Here is a 17,058-nt window from a genome sequence, read left to right as displayed (position 1 = left end):
GATATCTCACCAAAGCCCCCCAAAAGGGCTGATTAAAAAACAAAAAAACAATAAAGAATAAAAAAATATTATTGTAAAAAATAAAAATTGTAAAAATAAACAAAAAAAACACACACACATACAACGTTCACCCCCCCCCCCCCCAAAAAAAATAGCAAAAAGAAAACTGTCACGTGACATTAAAAAAAAAGTATCGGTAATCGGTATCGGCGAGTACTTGAAAAAAAGTATCAGTACTTGTACTCGGTCCTAAAAAAGTGGTATCGGGACAACCCTAGTCTGCAGCAAGCGCGGATATAGGCGTGACACCCCGCTATTATTGTCCCTCCTGTCCTGACAATCCTGGTCTTTGCATTGGTGAATGTTTTGAACGCTACCATGCACTAGTTGCGTATTAGCGTAGGGTACAGCAGTGCACAGACTAGTCACACTTTCACAGGGTCTCCCAAGATGCCATCGCATTTTAAGAGACCAGAACCTGGAACCGGTTGCAGTTATAAAAGTTACAGTTACAAAAAAAAGTGTAAAAAAAAAAACACAAAAAAATTATTAAAAAAAAAAAATAGTTGTTGTTTCATTGTTCTCTCTCTCTCTATTCTCTCTCTATTGTTCTGCTCTTTTTTACTGTATTCTATTCTGCAATTTTTATTGTTATTATGTTTTATCACATTTGCTTTTCAGGTATGCAATTTTTTATACTTTACTGTGTTTTATTATTAACTATTTTTTTGTCTTCAGGTACGCTATTCACGACTTTGAGTGGTCATACCAGAATGATGCCTGCAGGTTTAGGTATCATCTTGGTATCATTCTTTTCAGCCAGCAGTCGGCTTTCATGTAAAAGCAATCCTAGCGGCTAATTAGCCTCTAGACTGCTTTTACAAGCAGTGGGAGGGAATGCCCCCCCCACCGTCTTCCGTGTTTTTCTCTGGCTCTCCTGTCTCAACAGGGAATCTGAGAATGCAGCCGGTGATTCAGCTAGCTGACCATAGAGCTGATCAGAGACCAGAGTGGCTCCAAACATCTCTATGGCCTAAGAAACCGGAAGCTACGAGCATTTCATGACTTAGATTTCGCCGGATGTAAACAGCGCCATTGGGAAATTGGGAAAGCATTTTATCACACCGATCATGGTGTGGTCAGATGCTTTGAGGGCAGAGGAGAGATCTAGGGTCTAATAGACCCCAATTTTTTCAAAAAAGAGTACCTGTCACTACCTATTGCTATCATAGGGGATATTTACATTCCCTGGGATAACAATAAAAATGATTAAAAAAAAATAAAAATGAAAGAAACAGTTTAAAAATAAGATAAAAAAGCTAAAAAAAATAATAAAGGAAAAAAAAAAATAAAGCACCCCTGTCCCCCTGCTCTCGCGCTAAGGCGAACGCAAGCGTCGGTCTGGCGTCAAATGTAAACAGCAACTGCACCATGCATGTGAGGTATCACCTCGAAGGTCAGATTGAGGGCAGTAATTTTAGCAGTAGACCTCCTCTGTAAATCTAAAGTGGTAACCTGTAAAGGCTTTTAAAGGCTTTTAAAAATGTATTTATTTTGTTGCCATTGCACGTTTGTGCGCAATTTTAAAGCATGTCATGTTTGGTATCCATGTACTCGGCCTAAGATCATATTTTTTATTTCATCAAACATTTGGGCAATATAGTGTGTTTTAGTGCATTCAAATTTTAAAAAGTGTGTTTTTTCCCCAAAAAATGCGTTTGAAAAATCGCTGCGCAAATACTGTGTGAAAAAAAAAAAATGAAACACCCACCATTTTAATCTGTAGGGCATTTGCTTTAAAAAAATATATAATGTTTGGGGGTTCAAAGTAATTTTCTTGCAAAAAAAAATAATTTTTTTCATGTAAACAAAAAGTGTCAGAAAGGGCTTTGTCTTCAAGTGGTTAGAAGAGTGGGTGATGTGTGACATAAGCTTCTAAATGTTGTGCATAAAATGCCAGGACAGTTCAAACCCCCTCCCCAAATGACCCCATTTTGGAAAGTAGACACCCCAAGCTATTTGCTGAGAGGCATGTCGAGTCCATGGAATATTTTATATTGTGACACAAGTTGCGGGAAAAAGACAATTTTTATTTTTGTTGCACAAAGTTGTCACTAAATGATATATTGCTCAAACATGCCATGGGAATATGTGAAATTACACCCCAAAATACATTCTGCTGCTTCTCCTGAGTACGGGGATACCACATGTGTGAGACTTTTTGGGAGCCTAGCCGCGCACGGGACCCCGAAAAACAAGCACCGCCTTCAGGCTTTCTAAGGGCGTAAATTTTTGATTTCACTCTTCACGGCCTATCACAGTTTCGGAGGCCATGGAATGCCCAGGTGGCACAAACCCCCCCTATTTGCTGAGAGGTATAGTGAGTATTTTGCAGACCTCACTTTTTGTCACAAAGTTTTGAAAATTGAAAAAAGAAAAAAAAAATGTTTTTCTTGTCTGTCTTCATTTTCAAAAACAAATGAGAGCTGCAAAATACTCACCATGCCTCTCAGCAAATAGCTTGGGGTGTCTACTTTCCAAAATAGGGTCATTTGGGGGGGTTTTGTGCCACCTGGGCATTCCATTGCCTTCAAAACTGTGATAGGTAGTAAGGAGTGAAATCAAAAATTTACACCCTTAGAAATCCTGAAGACGGTGATTGGTTTTCAGGGCCCCGTATGCAGTTAGGCTCCCAAAAAGTCCCACACATGTGGTATCCCCATACTCAGGAGAAGCAGCTAAATGTATTTTGGGGTGTAATTCCACATATGCCCATGGCCTGTGTGAGCAATATATAATTTAGTGACAACTTTGTGCAAAAAAAAAAAAAAAGTGTCACTTTCCCGCAACTTGTGTCAAAATATAAAATATTCTATGGACTCCACATGCCTCTCAGCAAATAGCTTGGGGTGTCTACTTTCCAAAATGGGGTCATTTGGGGGGGTTTGTGCTATCTGGGCATTTTATGGCCTTCAAAACTGTGATAGGTAGTGAGGAGTGAAATCAAAAATGTACGCCCTTAGAAAGCCTGAAGGCGGTGATTGGTTTTCGGGGCCCCGTACGCGGCTAGGCTCCCAAAAAGTCCCACACATGTGGTATCCCCGTACTCATGAGAAGCAGCCGAATGTATTTTGGGGTACAATTTCACATATGCCCATGGCCTGTGTGAGCAATATATCATTTAGTGACAACTTTTTGTAATTTTTTTTTTGTGTCATTATTCAATCATTTGGGATAAAAAAAATTAATATTCAATGGGCTCAACATGCCTCTTAGCAATTTCCTTGGGGTGTCTACTTTCCAAAATGGGGTCATTTGGGGGGGGTTTGTACTGCCCTGCCATTTTAGCACCTCAAGAAATGGCAGTCATAAACTAAAAGCTGTGTAAATTACAGAAAATGTACCCTAGTTTGTAGACGCTATAACTTTTGCGCAAACCAATAAGTATACGCTTATTGACATTTTTTTTTCCAAAGACATGTGGCCAAATACATTTTGGCCTAAATGTATGACTAAAATTGAGTTTATTGGATTTTTTTTATAACAAAAAGTAGAAAATGTCATTATTTTTTCCAAATTTTCAGTCTTTTTCCATTTATAGCGCAAAAAATAAAAACCGCAGAGGTGATCAAATATCATCAAAAGAAAGCTCTATTTGTGGGAAGAAAAGGATGCAAATTTCGTTTGGGTACAGCATTGCATGACCGCGCAATTAGCAGTTAAAGTGACGCAGTGCCAAATTGTAAAAAGTGCTCTGGTCAGGAAGGGGGTAAATCCTTCCGGGGCTGAAGTGGTTAAGAGGTTAATATCAAAGTGACAAAATGCAAGAAAAAGAATTGAGACAAAAGATATACATCACATGACATGTTTCAAAACATATAAAAGCACAGTGGAATACCATACATGATCATCCTACACACACACACACATGGGTCACAAAAAATAAAATAAAATAATCAATAACAATAAACGATATTATGATCAGGTCATCTATATACCTCCCATTTATTATTATGGGAGGTATATAGATGACTTGATCATGATCTGGAATCACACAGATGCTGCTCTATGTTCATTTGTGACGTATTTGAATGACAATACTCTCAACCTTGAATTTACATATGAGCATAGTAAGGATACCATACATTTTTGACATCACAGTTATAGCAGCCAGGAAACAGGGAGTATTGATACCAGAACTTTCTGCAAACCAAGTGCAGGAAATTCCCTGCTCCTAGCTACCTACTGTCACCCCTCCCACACTATTCGCTTAATCTCAGTTGGGCAATTTATTAAGGCCAGGAGAAACTGCTCTACCTTAGATAGCTTCTATAATGAGTGTCAAAATATTTCTAAACGTCTTAGAAATCGTGGCTACCAACAGTGGCATCTAGATAGAGCCATTGTCATTGCCTCCAGTAAGAATAGAGACAATTTGATCTCCAATAGAAGTAAATCCAAGACTAAATATATGAGAGGCAATGGTGATCGCCCGGTAACATTTGTATCTATCTTCTCCAAATTAAATAAATAATTAATAAATATCTCCCTGTTTTAAATGAAGATGGTGATCTGGTGAAGGTTTTGACCAATGGCTGCAGTTTTTCTTGCTGCCGGGCATTCACCCTGGGCAATTCACTTGGTTCAGTACCACAGGCTCATACAGCTGTGGTCTGAACACCTGTAGATACTGCAGTAAACATAATAATAATCACAAGTCCATTACTTCATATCACAATGGCAAAACATTTCCTATTAAGGATTTTATTAATTGCAGTACAAAATATGTAATATATGTAATTGATTCCAGCTCTGCAGGTTACAGTATGTAGGATGCACTACAAGGTCTCTGTGCACTAGGATAAGTGAGCATTATAATGGTACTGCTTCAAGCAATATAAAAAAGATGTCTAACGTATCAAAACTTTTTAATGTATGATGGCAATATGACCTAATTTTCCTTCTGTGCAGTGCAGAAAATTAAACAAGCGGCACGTGGAGGGGATACACATAGAAGACTTCTAGAACAGGAAGTGAGATGGATCCTTTCCCTGGGGACACGGATCCCTGCTCTAATGAATTACAGATGGGATGTGGATTTATTCCTTAAATAATGCAATCCACTCCCCTCATTCCTTTCTGACATTATGCTTCTCTGTCTCAGTTCCTGCATTTCTAGCCTTCACAAACTGCCTAGTATTTTTGACTTTTGTTGAAACATGTTGTATGAGGTCATTTGTCTCCCCTGTCTTATACACAGTGGTTTAACATGATGCCATATGGACACTTACACATGGGCTACATGCACCAGCATACTGATTATTTTTTCTTCTATGATTTATCGTTATTGCTTTTTTTTGGGGTGGGGGGGGTTGCGACCCATGCGTGTGTGTGGGATGATCATGTATGGTATTCCACTGCACTTTTATATCTTTTGAAACATGTCATGATGTATATCCTTTGTCTCAATCCTTTTCCTGAATTTTGTCACTTTGATAACTTTGACCTCTTAATTGCTCAGTTAATTGCTTCAACTTACCATGCAAATTGATTTTGGGGTGGAGCTTATATGAGTATAAATGTATTGCCATTTTTATATTCAACATGCTACGACTAAGGCTGTTGCCAAAACGCGTCAGTGTTTTGGTTGTCACTTTTTGTAACCAACCATTAAAATCGCTATATGGACTACAGAGTTGACAGCTCAATCATTTTACTTGTTTCTGCTGTAGTGTGTGAGGACACACTGAGCCTGAGCACCTGAAAGATGATCTTGCAAATTGGACTGGGAGTTCCCCGCTGTGTGCGCTGTCTCTCTTCAACAACACAGCATGACAGGTCCTCTTTATGGAGAGATCTGGAGTCTAAAAGATCCCAAATCTTTCCTTTATCATTAAAAGCAAAAGATAAAAAAAGAAAAATGATCTTTTGCAAAAAAAAAAAAGAAAACATGTTTACTTGGCCCGAGAAGTGAGGTCAACGTCCCTCCAGTCCTCCAAGTGCATAAAGATGAGCGGTGGCCATCTTGCCATTGCTTATCTCTATGTGAAGAAACTGCCAGCACGGATAGTTCCCGGAGCTACCAATTGGTAATACTAGCCCGAGAACCACCGGGAAGCGGCAGGAGGGAGGCTCCTCTCCCACCACTTCTAAAAGTGATCCCGCAGCAAATACGCCGTGGCCACCTAAGGGAAAAAAATGATACCAGAGTTATGGCATCTAGCTGCAGCCATAACCCCAGTATTTAACGTCAAAATCATGACATACATTCCCAGAAAGGCAGTCGGCAAGTGGTTTTAAATAGTGTTGTTTGTGTTATGTTCTGTTTTGTTGTATTTGAATTTAATCAATAACAGCAGTTCATGCCGGAATTCCCAATTACAATTCCTAGAGTGTGTTTCAGAAAATAGTCTTACATCCATAAATTAAATTTAAATATTTTTATAAGCCAACATTTTAACTCAAAAGTAAGTCAGAATTAATTGCAGATTGACATATTTGTGTAATTGTTTGCACCAGTATGCCAATATAAGGCCAGCCACTGCAGTTTTAAAATTTGAGCTCTTCTTAATCTGGTCAGTATAAAATACACAACATTTGGTGTTGTTTTCTAGAACTTTACATGTATTTCCTTGTATCCTAGCATTACTAGGACATTGGCAAAACTCCTTCACCAAACAGCATGAGGACATCAAGATACTGTCAACAATAATCCCTTTGATCTGCAAACAATTGAGTAATTTAAATCAATCTATTTCATCTATTGCCGTAAAACATCATCATATGTAATGTTTAGTGGAGAACTGTATGGCTCAGATTTAATGGCAATCAAATAACATCTGTTTAATTTTAACATATAGAACTAGGATTTATTAAATCCTTCTACAATTTTTGCTTATTCTTTACCTTTCTCTGATCATTGTAAATGTAAAAAATTAATTTCCTGTACTGAAAACATGAGTGAAAATGCAAGTTTAAATGACTGTAAAATGGTAATCACAGCCAACTTAGGAAATGATGTTTTATGCATTATCTTCTTCCAGAGAGTTGAAAAGTTCTGAGCACTTTCCAGTGTGTAATTTATGAGCTTGAATATTTTATGAATAATAAAAAAATGTTGTGATCTTGAAGCTTGTTCTCTGATACTAAATGTGTCCAGTTACTAAAACAAATACATATACAGGAAGTCAGGGTGTTTCTGATTTTCTATAATATTAAGTTAAGATTTGTTTTAAGCAAAGTTTGAGAAATTTGGCAGACTGGGACTGACTAAAGTTTTGGAATATATATCTTCTTTTTTTACCATTCGTTGAGAGAAAAACTGTGAGTGATTACCATTTGTGGAAAGTGTGTTCCTCCAATTGATATATCCAATCATTTATCCAGTGAGTCCAATTGAGAGAGAGCGTTAGTTTGTTTTTTTGCGTTTTTTGTGATGATCACATAGGGAAAGACTGTTCACTTATTTGGCATATTTTGTATTTTTGTTTATTTTTTTAACATTGATATTCATCGTTGCACATTTTTTGATCTTTTCTGCACCTTATCTCAGCAACATTTTAGTATGTTGCATAGAGTTTATATTATGCACTAGCATTTTATAGATATTGCAAATTGAATTGGTTTAACACATATACATGTACACATGTAAATGTTGAACAACTGGTTTATACACATGTTATTATTTGCAGTATTCACCATTTCTGATCGTAAAGTTTTTCTGTGTGTGTATTAAATGTGCTATTCCTATCACTTTAAAGCAGATCTGTGGCTAATTTAAATAAAATAAAATAACTAATTCCTGCAAACCAAACAATTAATACCTACCTGTGCTGCTGAACTGTTGCTTAAAAAGAAAGCTTTCTGAAAGAACTACTACATTGGACACATCTGGGTGTGTCAGATGCATGGCCCATCAGTTTTATTGTCCTGGTTCCCTCCACTGACATCTTCGTGACTACTGTGAAGGTACAAATATTTAAAAAACTTTGGAATATATCAAATACTGCACAATAGTATTGGTAGTGTTTTTTTTTTCAATTTGGTGGGTTTTACGCATAGTCACTGCACTTTGCGTTATTTTACAACGGGGCATTATAATAGTTTTTTTAAACCCACACAATATTCGTGTGCTTGCTAGAAAATATTTAGATCACTATTAGTGAATAAACTAAGTAACAAAAATGTATTTTACATTTCTAAAATTCATTAAAATGACTGTTGCATCTAAACCATCAATCCTGATAAGATGTGTAATAAACTACAATAAAACAATATTCCAAACGCATTTCTCCATTAAAAGAAAGAAAGTTTGCCACAGCTAGCTGACTATGCTGTTTCTGGACCACATCCTGAATACATATAGTGAAAAATGGGTTCCTCAAATTGGGATTTTAAATGGACCACAAACAGTAATCGTAAAAATTTTCAAATTTATTGATATATAAAGGACAAATTACATAAATAACAAAAATTTGAGATGATAAAAAACAAACACATATTGTTGGGGACAGATGTAAAGCCAGCTGAAAGGGAAGCCCAAAAGCTGTCAACCGACAGATCCACCAACGCGTTTAAAAAAAAAACAAAACAGTGTAGATCTTCTTCGGGGCTAAAAGGGCTTAAAACTTCCAAAGCTGTAGCTTAAGTCCCAAGTGTAAGTGTTCCAATGAACAGTAGAAATTACTAAACAAGTGAACAGAATAAATAATCTGTCAGAGCCACGCATGAATACCGGCCAGAATGTAATTGACTGATGGTAATTCACATGTGGCACAATAAGCACTTAAAGGGAGTGCAATTGGCCAATAGATTTGACTGCAACGCATCTCAGATTTGCAGGGACTTCAAAAAGCAGGGGATATTTATAATCCAAAAGCGTATCCTGTCGGTAGTAGACACAGTCTCTGTCTTTGAATATATAAGTGTCCAAAAATCACCAGCCAATTGCATAGGGGTCTATCCTATGGCTAAGGTCCTCATATAGTCTTGCAGATGGAGTGGGATAGTGTGGCTCCTTCCGTCTGCTAGGTGAAAGAGATGAGCAGATGGAAGGAGCCACATATCCGTTTAAATATCCCCTGCTTTTTGAAGTCCCTGCAAATCTGAGATACGTTGTAGTCAAATCTATTGGCCAATTGCACTCCCTTGAAGTGCTTATTGATAAGGAAGGGATTGGCAGTGTGTGTAAAAACACCTGGTCTGTCTGATCCAATGAAAACAACAAAAAAAGGGGAACCTAGTGTTCACAGCATGGTAATACCCCTCCGGATTTTATAATAAACATACAATAAAAATTTATAAGCAAAGGGGTAGAAATTACATATTACATACAAAATGTAATGCAAATGACAGTATACTCGAAGTTACATTGGTATGAAGCTCAGCTGCCCTGTAGACAAAATTGGGCTAGCAAGAACGGATACTGCAAATGAAGCATAACATGTTTTGGACCTTGTAGTCCTTCTTCAGAGGCTTATGTCATTTTTTGAGAGTCATGAGTATTCTATAATATAAGTATAATAATACATTAGTAAAATAATAAACTCGTACAGTATATCAGTTTGTCAGTATTGGTTAAACAAGAAAAATAATCAAAACAAATATGCATAGCTAAACATGTTTGGTGAAAATATGACTGCAAAAGAGACTATACTTACAAGGATGAGCAAATCGCTGAACTTGAAGTTTCAAGCCCTTTTAGACCCTGAAGAAGATCTACACTGTGTTTTTGAAACGTGTTGGACGCTCTGTCGGTTTGCAGCTTTCGGGCTTCCCTTTCAACTGGCTTTACATCCGTCCCCAAGAATATGTGTTTGTTTTTTATCATCTTGATTTTTTTTTAACTTATGTCATTTGTCCTTTATATATCAATAAATTTGTAATTTTTTTACGATTACTGTTTGTGGTCCGTTTAAAATCTCAATCTGAGGAACCCATTTTTCACTTCTCCATTAAAAGTGTCGTCTGGGGAGCTGAGGCTCCCCAAACAATGCTTGTTACAGTGAAACGCATTGGAAGTGCCTCACACATGACGTCATTCTGCAAGTCGGGCTAAGCGCTTGGACCTTATGGCTGTTTGTAACACATGCTGTTTTATTCCTTGGGTATTGTAAGTAGATTTTCATTGCTTTAATAGAATCAGTTGGGGAAATACTACACTATGTGGATCTCCCTCTGTACTTTAATCCCCTCCATGAAGTCTATTTCTGCTTAGTTCTGGGAGCTTTTGTATTCCGGATGGTGGTGTATGTGCTTGCGATGAAGCAAGGCGTTTAGTGATCTCCTTGTGTGATCAGAGCAGCTGATTAGGAGCTCATTTAACTGTTTGTGGTGAGGAGCACTTTTCATGGTGGTGCACATTATCATAACTTTTTCACCGCAAGAGAAAAGAAATGCACTATATCTTTTGTAAAATTTTGCACACTTTTTGCAAATGATATATGGACTTGCTTTATATGGATTTGTTAATATAAGATGGGTTTATTATTTAAGGCACTTTACTGTGTTTCTTATGAGATGTAATAATTTGTAGAAGGTCAGCACACTTTGGAATATTGTTTTATTGTAGATTATAATAGTTTTAGGTTAATATTATTTTTCTCCTTTTTAATGGTATGTTTTTAACTGATGTTTTATACATTCAACAGTTTTTTTTTTCTTTTTACAAATAAACAGTAATACAGGGTGGACCTTAAAACTGTGCTACAGATCATTATGGGTTTAAAGATGTCAGAATCTTTCTTTCTCACTGAAACTCCAGAAGACCCATCTGAACAAAACAGAATAGGATTTTTTTTTATAACCAAGATGCTAGGAATAAACAAGTAAATAAATTAAAATATAAATATCATATAAAATATTCATAAGCAAGATTTTTACACCTGACTATTGACTAACTAACAACATTCATGACTACTGAAAATAGAAAAAAAACATGCAAAAAGCACTGTTACATTTAAATAAGCTGGCCTGCAAACTATAGTAAAGAATTCAGTAAAGAATTCACCTTATGCTGGTTTACAATATGATTGTAACGCTTCATTTTTAGAAAATAAAGAACACTATGGGATTGATTTAATAAAACTGGAGAGTTCAAAATCTGGTGCAGCTGTGCATCAGCTTCTAACTATGCAGAGCTGCACCATGTTTTGCACTCTCCAGCTTTAGTAAATCAACACCTATATGAAATAAATAAACTACTTTTTTCTAATGTCCCCTAAGCAGCTCAATGAGCAAAACTGAGAATTTTCACTTCAGGGAAATATGTAACAACCCTTTAAAATCAACTTTTCTAAAAATCACACCAGGGGTCTAGTTATTAAAATTGTGTGCATTCATGCAAAAGTCACAAACGATAACCACAGTGTTTGTAATATGTGTGAAATTACAGTTTTTATTTGTTACCTTAACGGAATACAGTAAATGTAACATTCCCTAACATTCATTCCCAAGAGAAAAAAAAAACCTTAAAGCGGAGTTCCACCCAAAAATTTAAGGGAAGGTGACCCCCTGACATGCCACATCTGGCATGTCATTTTTTTGGGGGGGCAGAATCCACTCTTTTTAGAGGGGTCCAGCTCCCACTCCTCACGGCGCACCGCGGCACCGGATGGGAGATCCCTTCACCCCCCCTCCCTCTCGGTAATCATCTGGGACACGTCACAGGTCCCATATCATTGCCTGGCCAGTCAGAGCACGCAGAGCGGCTCTCCCATGCGCAGTGGGTACATGGCTGTGAAGCCACAGCCGAGCACCCACAGTTACAATGCTGGCACCGCAAAGAGGGGGGGGACAAGCGGGGCTTCGTTCCCCCTCATCGCTGGACCCTGGGACAGGTAAGTGTCCGATTATTAAAAGTCAGCAGCTGCAGTATTTGTAGCTGCTGACTTTTAATTTTTTTTTAAGCAGAACTCCGCTTTAAGAGCATTTGACTAGAAGAGTTAAAGAACATTTGACCGACAGAGAAAATAGTTAACACTATAGGTTAAAAACTTTCAACCGGAAGAGGAAATAATATGAGGGAGACCTCAGAACTGTGTACAAAATGTATGGAGACTCCTGTTCTCACCTCCGACAGTGTAATGAATCAGCTGCTGAGTGGCGTGAATATTGATAGGTGGCACTGTGGGCACTGATAGGTGGCACTATGGGCACTGATGGGTGGCACTGTGGGCACTGGTAGGTGGCACTGGTGGGCACTGGTAGGTGACATTGTTGTGCACTGGTAGGTGGCACTGCCAGGTGGCACAGGTGGGCACAGATGAGCTGGCGGCTTCTCTCCTTGATCAGGACTAATGTCCCTCTGACAGTCGCCGGTGATCTGCTTTTTTTTTCTCCTCACGCTATCAGCGCAAGGAGAAAAAATAGCCGATTACCGGCTCTGTTTACATCACATGATCAGCTGTCATTGGCTGACAGCTGATCACGTGGTAAGGGGTCGGGATCGACCCTGTACTCCGATCTGTGATCCAGTGAGTCTCATAGACTCGCTGATCACAGAGCGCGCCACTTGTGCCCTGTATGGGGCGCGCAGGCCGTTCGAGCATGGGAGGACGTCTACTGATGCCCTCCCAGCAAAGTAGGTCTGCGCTGTAGCCGTCATTCGGCTATAATGTGGATCTGAAGTGGTTAACAAGTTTACCAGACTAAATCCTTTCTGAGGTGCGGAACAGATCACCTAAGGTAAATAACAGAGTTCTGTCTTTGCAACATTGTGTATAGCAACTACAGTTCTTGTTTGTGACTTTGGCATGAATGCTGAATTATTCACAAAGCACATTTATTTTAATAAATGAAAGTAGAAGTGAAATATCTGCACTTAGGTGAATCTATGTATATAATAGCTGCTGACACTATGCCGAGATACTCGCACAACAACAACACCATCAACACCATCAAATACTTATAAAGTCTCCCTAGAGGTGTGCCTCTATATTAATTCCTGGATTTAAGCACTTTTTTGATGCATGTTTTTGTTTATGACCACAATATCACAGTTTATGTAAAGCATTTTCATTACATATATTGCTGTTAATGATAGACATTGGGGGAAAAGCCTATTGCCACACAATCCTGAATGTGCTCATTATCAGTTGTAAACTGGGTGTGCCCATTGTCTGTCCTAACACAAGGTTAAAGATCTAAAGGCTTGGCTGCCATATTTTATGCAATGCACTTTTAAAGCAATCTATGCACAGTTGTTCTGAGTTGTTCTGAACAATAAAAGCTGTCTATAGGGTCCTGTATTCTTTTCAGGTATGCTGTGTGAATGGAAATGCATTACATCAAATGTAGTGGGTTTTCTCAAATTTGGCTGTAAAGGTGGAAATATTTTTTTGTGTTTTTTTTTTCTAAACTGTTACCGATTGTACCGTTGTTATTTTCTGTGGTAGGGCATTGCAAGGTTTAAACATTTTACTGTAATGAAAACCTTCCTAGAGTGACAATAACATCTATCATCTATGCACTATTATTCTCTTCTTGTATTTATGACTTTGGCACTAATGACAGTGTTAATTTAGTCGACTAAAATTACTAAAACATTTTAGTCGACTAAATGAATACTATTTTAGTCAACTAAAATACGACTAAAACAATTGAGATGACTAAAATACGACTAAAACTAAAAGCCATTTTAGTCAAAAGACTAAAATGAGACTAAAACTAAAATGCCATTTTAGTCCTAAGACTAAAATGAGACTAAAACTAAAATGCCATTTTAGTCAAAAGACTATGACTAAAACTAAATTGCAATTGCAACTGAAATGTACTGTCTGAGATATTCACAAAGCACTTTTTTTAAATAAATAAAAATAGAAGTGAAATATCTGCGCTCAGGTGAATATATGTATATATTAGCTGCTGATACTATGCCTGGATACTCGGCATAACAGATATAGGCATATAAAAAGTGCAGTGCTTATACATTCAAAGCCAAAATGCTAAAAATAAATGGTAATGAAAACAAATCACCAAGATCTAACCCCCAATGTCTCCCATTCAAGCACTAACCAGGAACAACCCTGCTTAGCTTCTAAGATCAGACACATTCAGGGCAGTGGGCCATAGGCCTTACCCCAACATCTATTGTTAACAGCAATATGGGTAATCGAAATGCTTTACATAAACTGTGATTGTCGTAATAAACAAAAACATAAATTAACAAAGTGCTTAAATCCAGGAATAAATGTAGAGGCATATACAGCAGAAAATACACAAGGGCAGAATAAAAATAGTCCCACAAGCCGTAATGAGAAAATAGGATGAGCTCCTCAGGCTGTCACCATCAAACACTTGTAAAGTCTCCCTAGAAGTATGCTTCTATATTAATTCCTGAATTTAAGCACTTTGTTGATTTAAGTTTTTGTTTAATCGCAGTTTATGTAAAGCATTATGCAGTTAATACACATTGGGGGGAAAGGCTTATGACCACACCACCCTGAATGTGACTGATCTTGTAAGCTAAGCAGCGTTGTGTCTGGTTAGTACTTTGATGTGAGACAAGATCATAGATCTTGTGATTCATAGGATTATTTTTTATTACTATTAATTTCTATCATTTTGGTTTTGAGTTTATAAGCACTGCACTTGTTGTATACCTACATGTATTTAGGTAGACTCCTAGTTAAGAAATTTGAGGATACATAACTCCACAGTACCTACAGCTAAAGAAGTCGGTGAGGACTTTTTACTGCTTGTTACAAATACGTAAATACTGAAATCCAGCCTGGCCACGGGTTTACACAAATTACTGTATTTTTTAATGCTGAGCACATATGAGAAAATCTCAATAGCAACGATAAATTCACAATTTGTAGAATAAACTGACTATAGAGAGTGTTTAAATAACAAAACATGTATAGTCCTACCTGTTAAAAAAAAAAAACATTGATACTTTGTGCATGATGACACAATTTTTTTTTTTTTTTGCTCATTGTAAAACTGGGCACAGCGTGGATGTTGTATTTATTCTGAAATCTAGTAACCACTATGTTTGTAGTTGCAGAAAAGTTTACGCTTGAGGTAGAATTTTACATTGTGTCAAATCAATATTATAAATTGCTATGATCTCCGTTTTAGCACATAATGTTAAAGCTTTATACATGTGACTACTCCTATTACAACTGTTCAATCTAATAACAATGATTGTTTATTGGAACACAAAGTCTTAATGCTAAAACAAACAGATGGGACCACAATGCTGAGCCAAAAACCTCTAATGACTGTTTTTATGCAATCAAGGTAATGATGCTATGTTATGTGTGATACTGTGGCTTCCCTATTTGTACATGGATCTAATAACAACAATGTAAATGATGTCGGGAAATGTACTAGTGGCTGGAAATAGTTTTCACAACAAGGAAATCAATTGTATTGTTTTGGTCAAATTACAGGTGACATTAACAATTTATATTCATCAGGCAAATTAGATCTTGCAAAAAAAAAGAGGATTGTGAAAGGTTATGTTATCTTTAGTCTTCGCATTTGTGTTGATACGATTTTATTGTTTAAAAAAAAAACCACAGCAACCTGTCCTGGGCTGCAGTCCTGGGAGATTTATGAATCTACAACCTGTATTTTGTTGAATGGTAAATGTACTGTAAGCCAATTCCTGAAACTGTAGCTAAACATGTGTTTGTCTACATGAAGAATGTTCTGTAAAGAGAGATGCATCCTGTGCATATTACACCCCGTTTAAAAAAAAACAAAACAAAACAAAAACATGGGTCTGTGTACATGGGCCATTACTTATAAAACTTTTATTAACTTTCAATAAAATGAAATGCAATTGGCTTCTCCTGACTATTCCTTTTTGTAACACATTGCTGCTCTATAAGTAATAACAGACTATTACATGCCTACTTATTGGACCAGCGTGGGCATTACTGTAAAGGTGTTACTGTAGTATGCCTATATGAAACTCTATTTTAAAGAGTGACCATCTTAAGCAGGGATGAGGTTTAAGTTCACTGCTACCATGGGCTCACAACAGTCATATTGTCAGTGTGTGTTAACCACTTCAATACCGGGCACTTTTACCCCCTTCCTGCTCAGGACAATTTTTAGCTTTTAGCGCTTTTACTCTTTGAATGACAATTGTGCGGTCATGTAGCACTTTACACAATCCAAATTGTTATCATTTTGTTCACACAAATAGAGCTTTCTATTGGTGGTATTTAATCACCACTGGTTTTTTTTTTTTTTTTGCTAAATAAATGGAAAAATGCTGAAAACTTTGGGAAAAAAATTTGTTTTTCTTCGTTTCTATTATAAAGTTTTGCAAATAAATAATAATGTATATGTATTTATTTAGTCTGTAAGAAAGTTATAGAGTCCACAAACTATGGTATATACTACAGTATATCTGAAAACTGATTGATCCTGATGTACTGATGACCTATCTCATTTCTTGTGGCTTTAAAATGGCAGGACAGTATAAATACCCCCCAAATGACTCATTTTTGGAAAGTAGACAGTCCAAGGTATTTAGTAAGAGGCATGGTGGCTTTTTTTGAAGTTGCAATTTTTTGTCATTTTTTTTGGAAAATGAAAAAATTAAAACAAAAATGTTCACAATTTTTTTTTTTACATACTGTCCCAAGTGCAGTACAGCATCATCATATAACTGGTGTGGCGGTAATCAGGGACACTGACTGGTAACAGTACAACAAAAAAAAATTCTAATAAAAAAAACAAAACAAATGTATTACATTTACTTTACACAATGTGACCAGAGCAATATAATGTTATCATAGTAACATTGTACTACTATGAGGAAGTGACACTTATGTACACAATATGTTTGCAGATAGCAGTGGAATACATTGCTTTAAGCAAGCATTTCACTGAATAAAACTGATTCATTCAGTTCATTTTGTTGTGATTAGCAGTGATTGGTCAAAATAATCACATGGTACAGATGGACTGTGATTGGCCCTGCCTGTACCATGTGATCAAATCAACCAATCACAACTATTGTACACAATGGATGGCATGAAAGGAAGCCATCCATGTGGCTCCATATCCAAATATGAAATTTTTATCATTTTTTTCACA

Source organism: Aquarana catesbeiana, linkage group LG01 (genome assembly GCF_042186555.1).
Source record: "Aquarana catesbeiana isolate 2022-GZ linkage group LG01, ASM4218655v1, whole genome shotgun sequence".
Classification (NCBI taxonomy): domain Eukaryota; kingdom Metazoa; phylum Chordata; class Amphibia; order Anura; family Ranidae; genus Aquarana; species Aquarana catesbeiana.
This window is presented reverse-complemented; position numbering follows the sequence as displayed.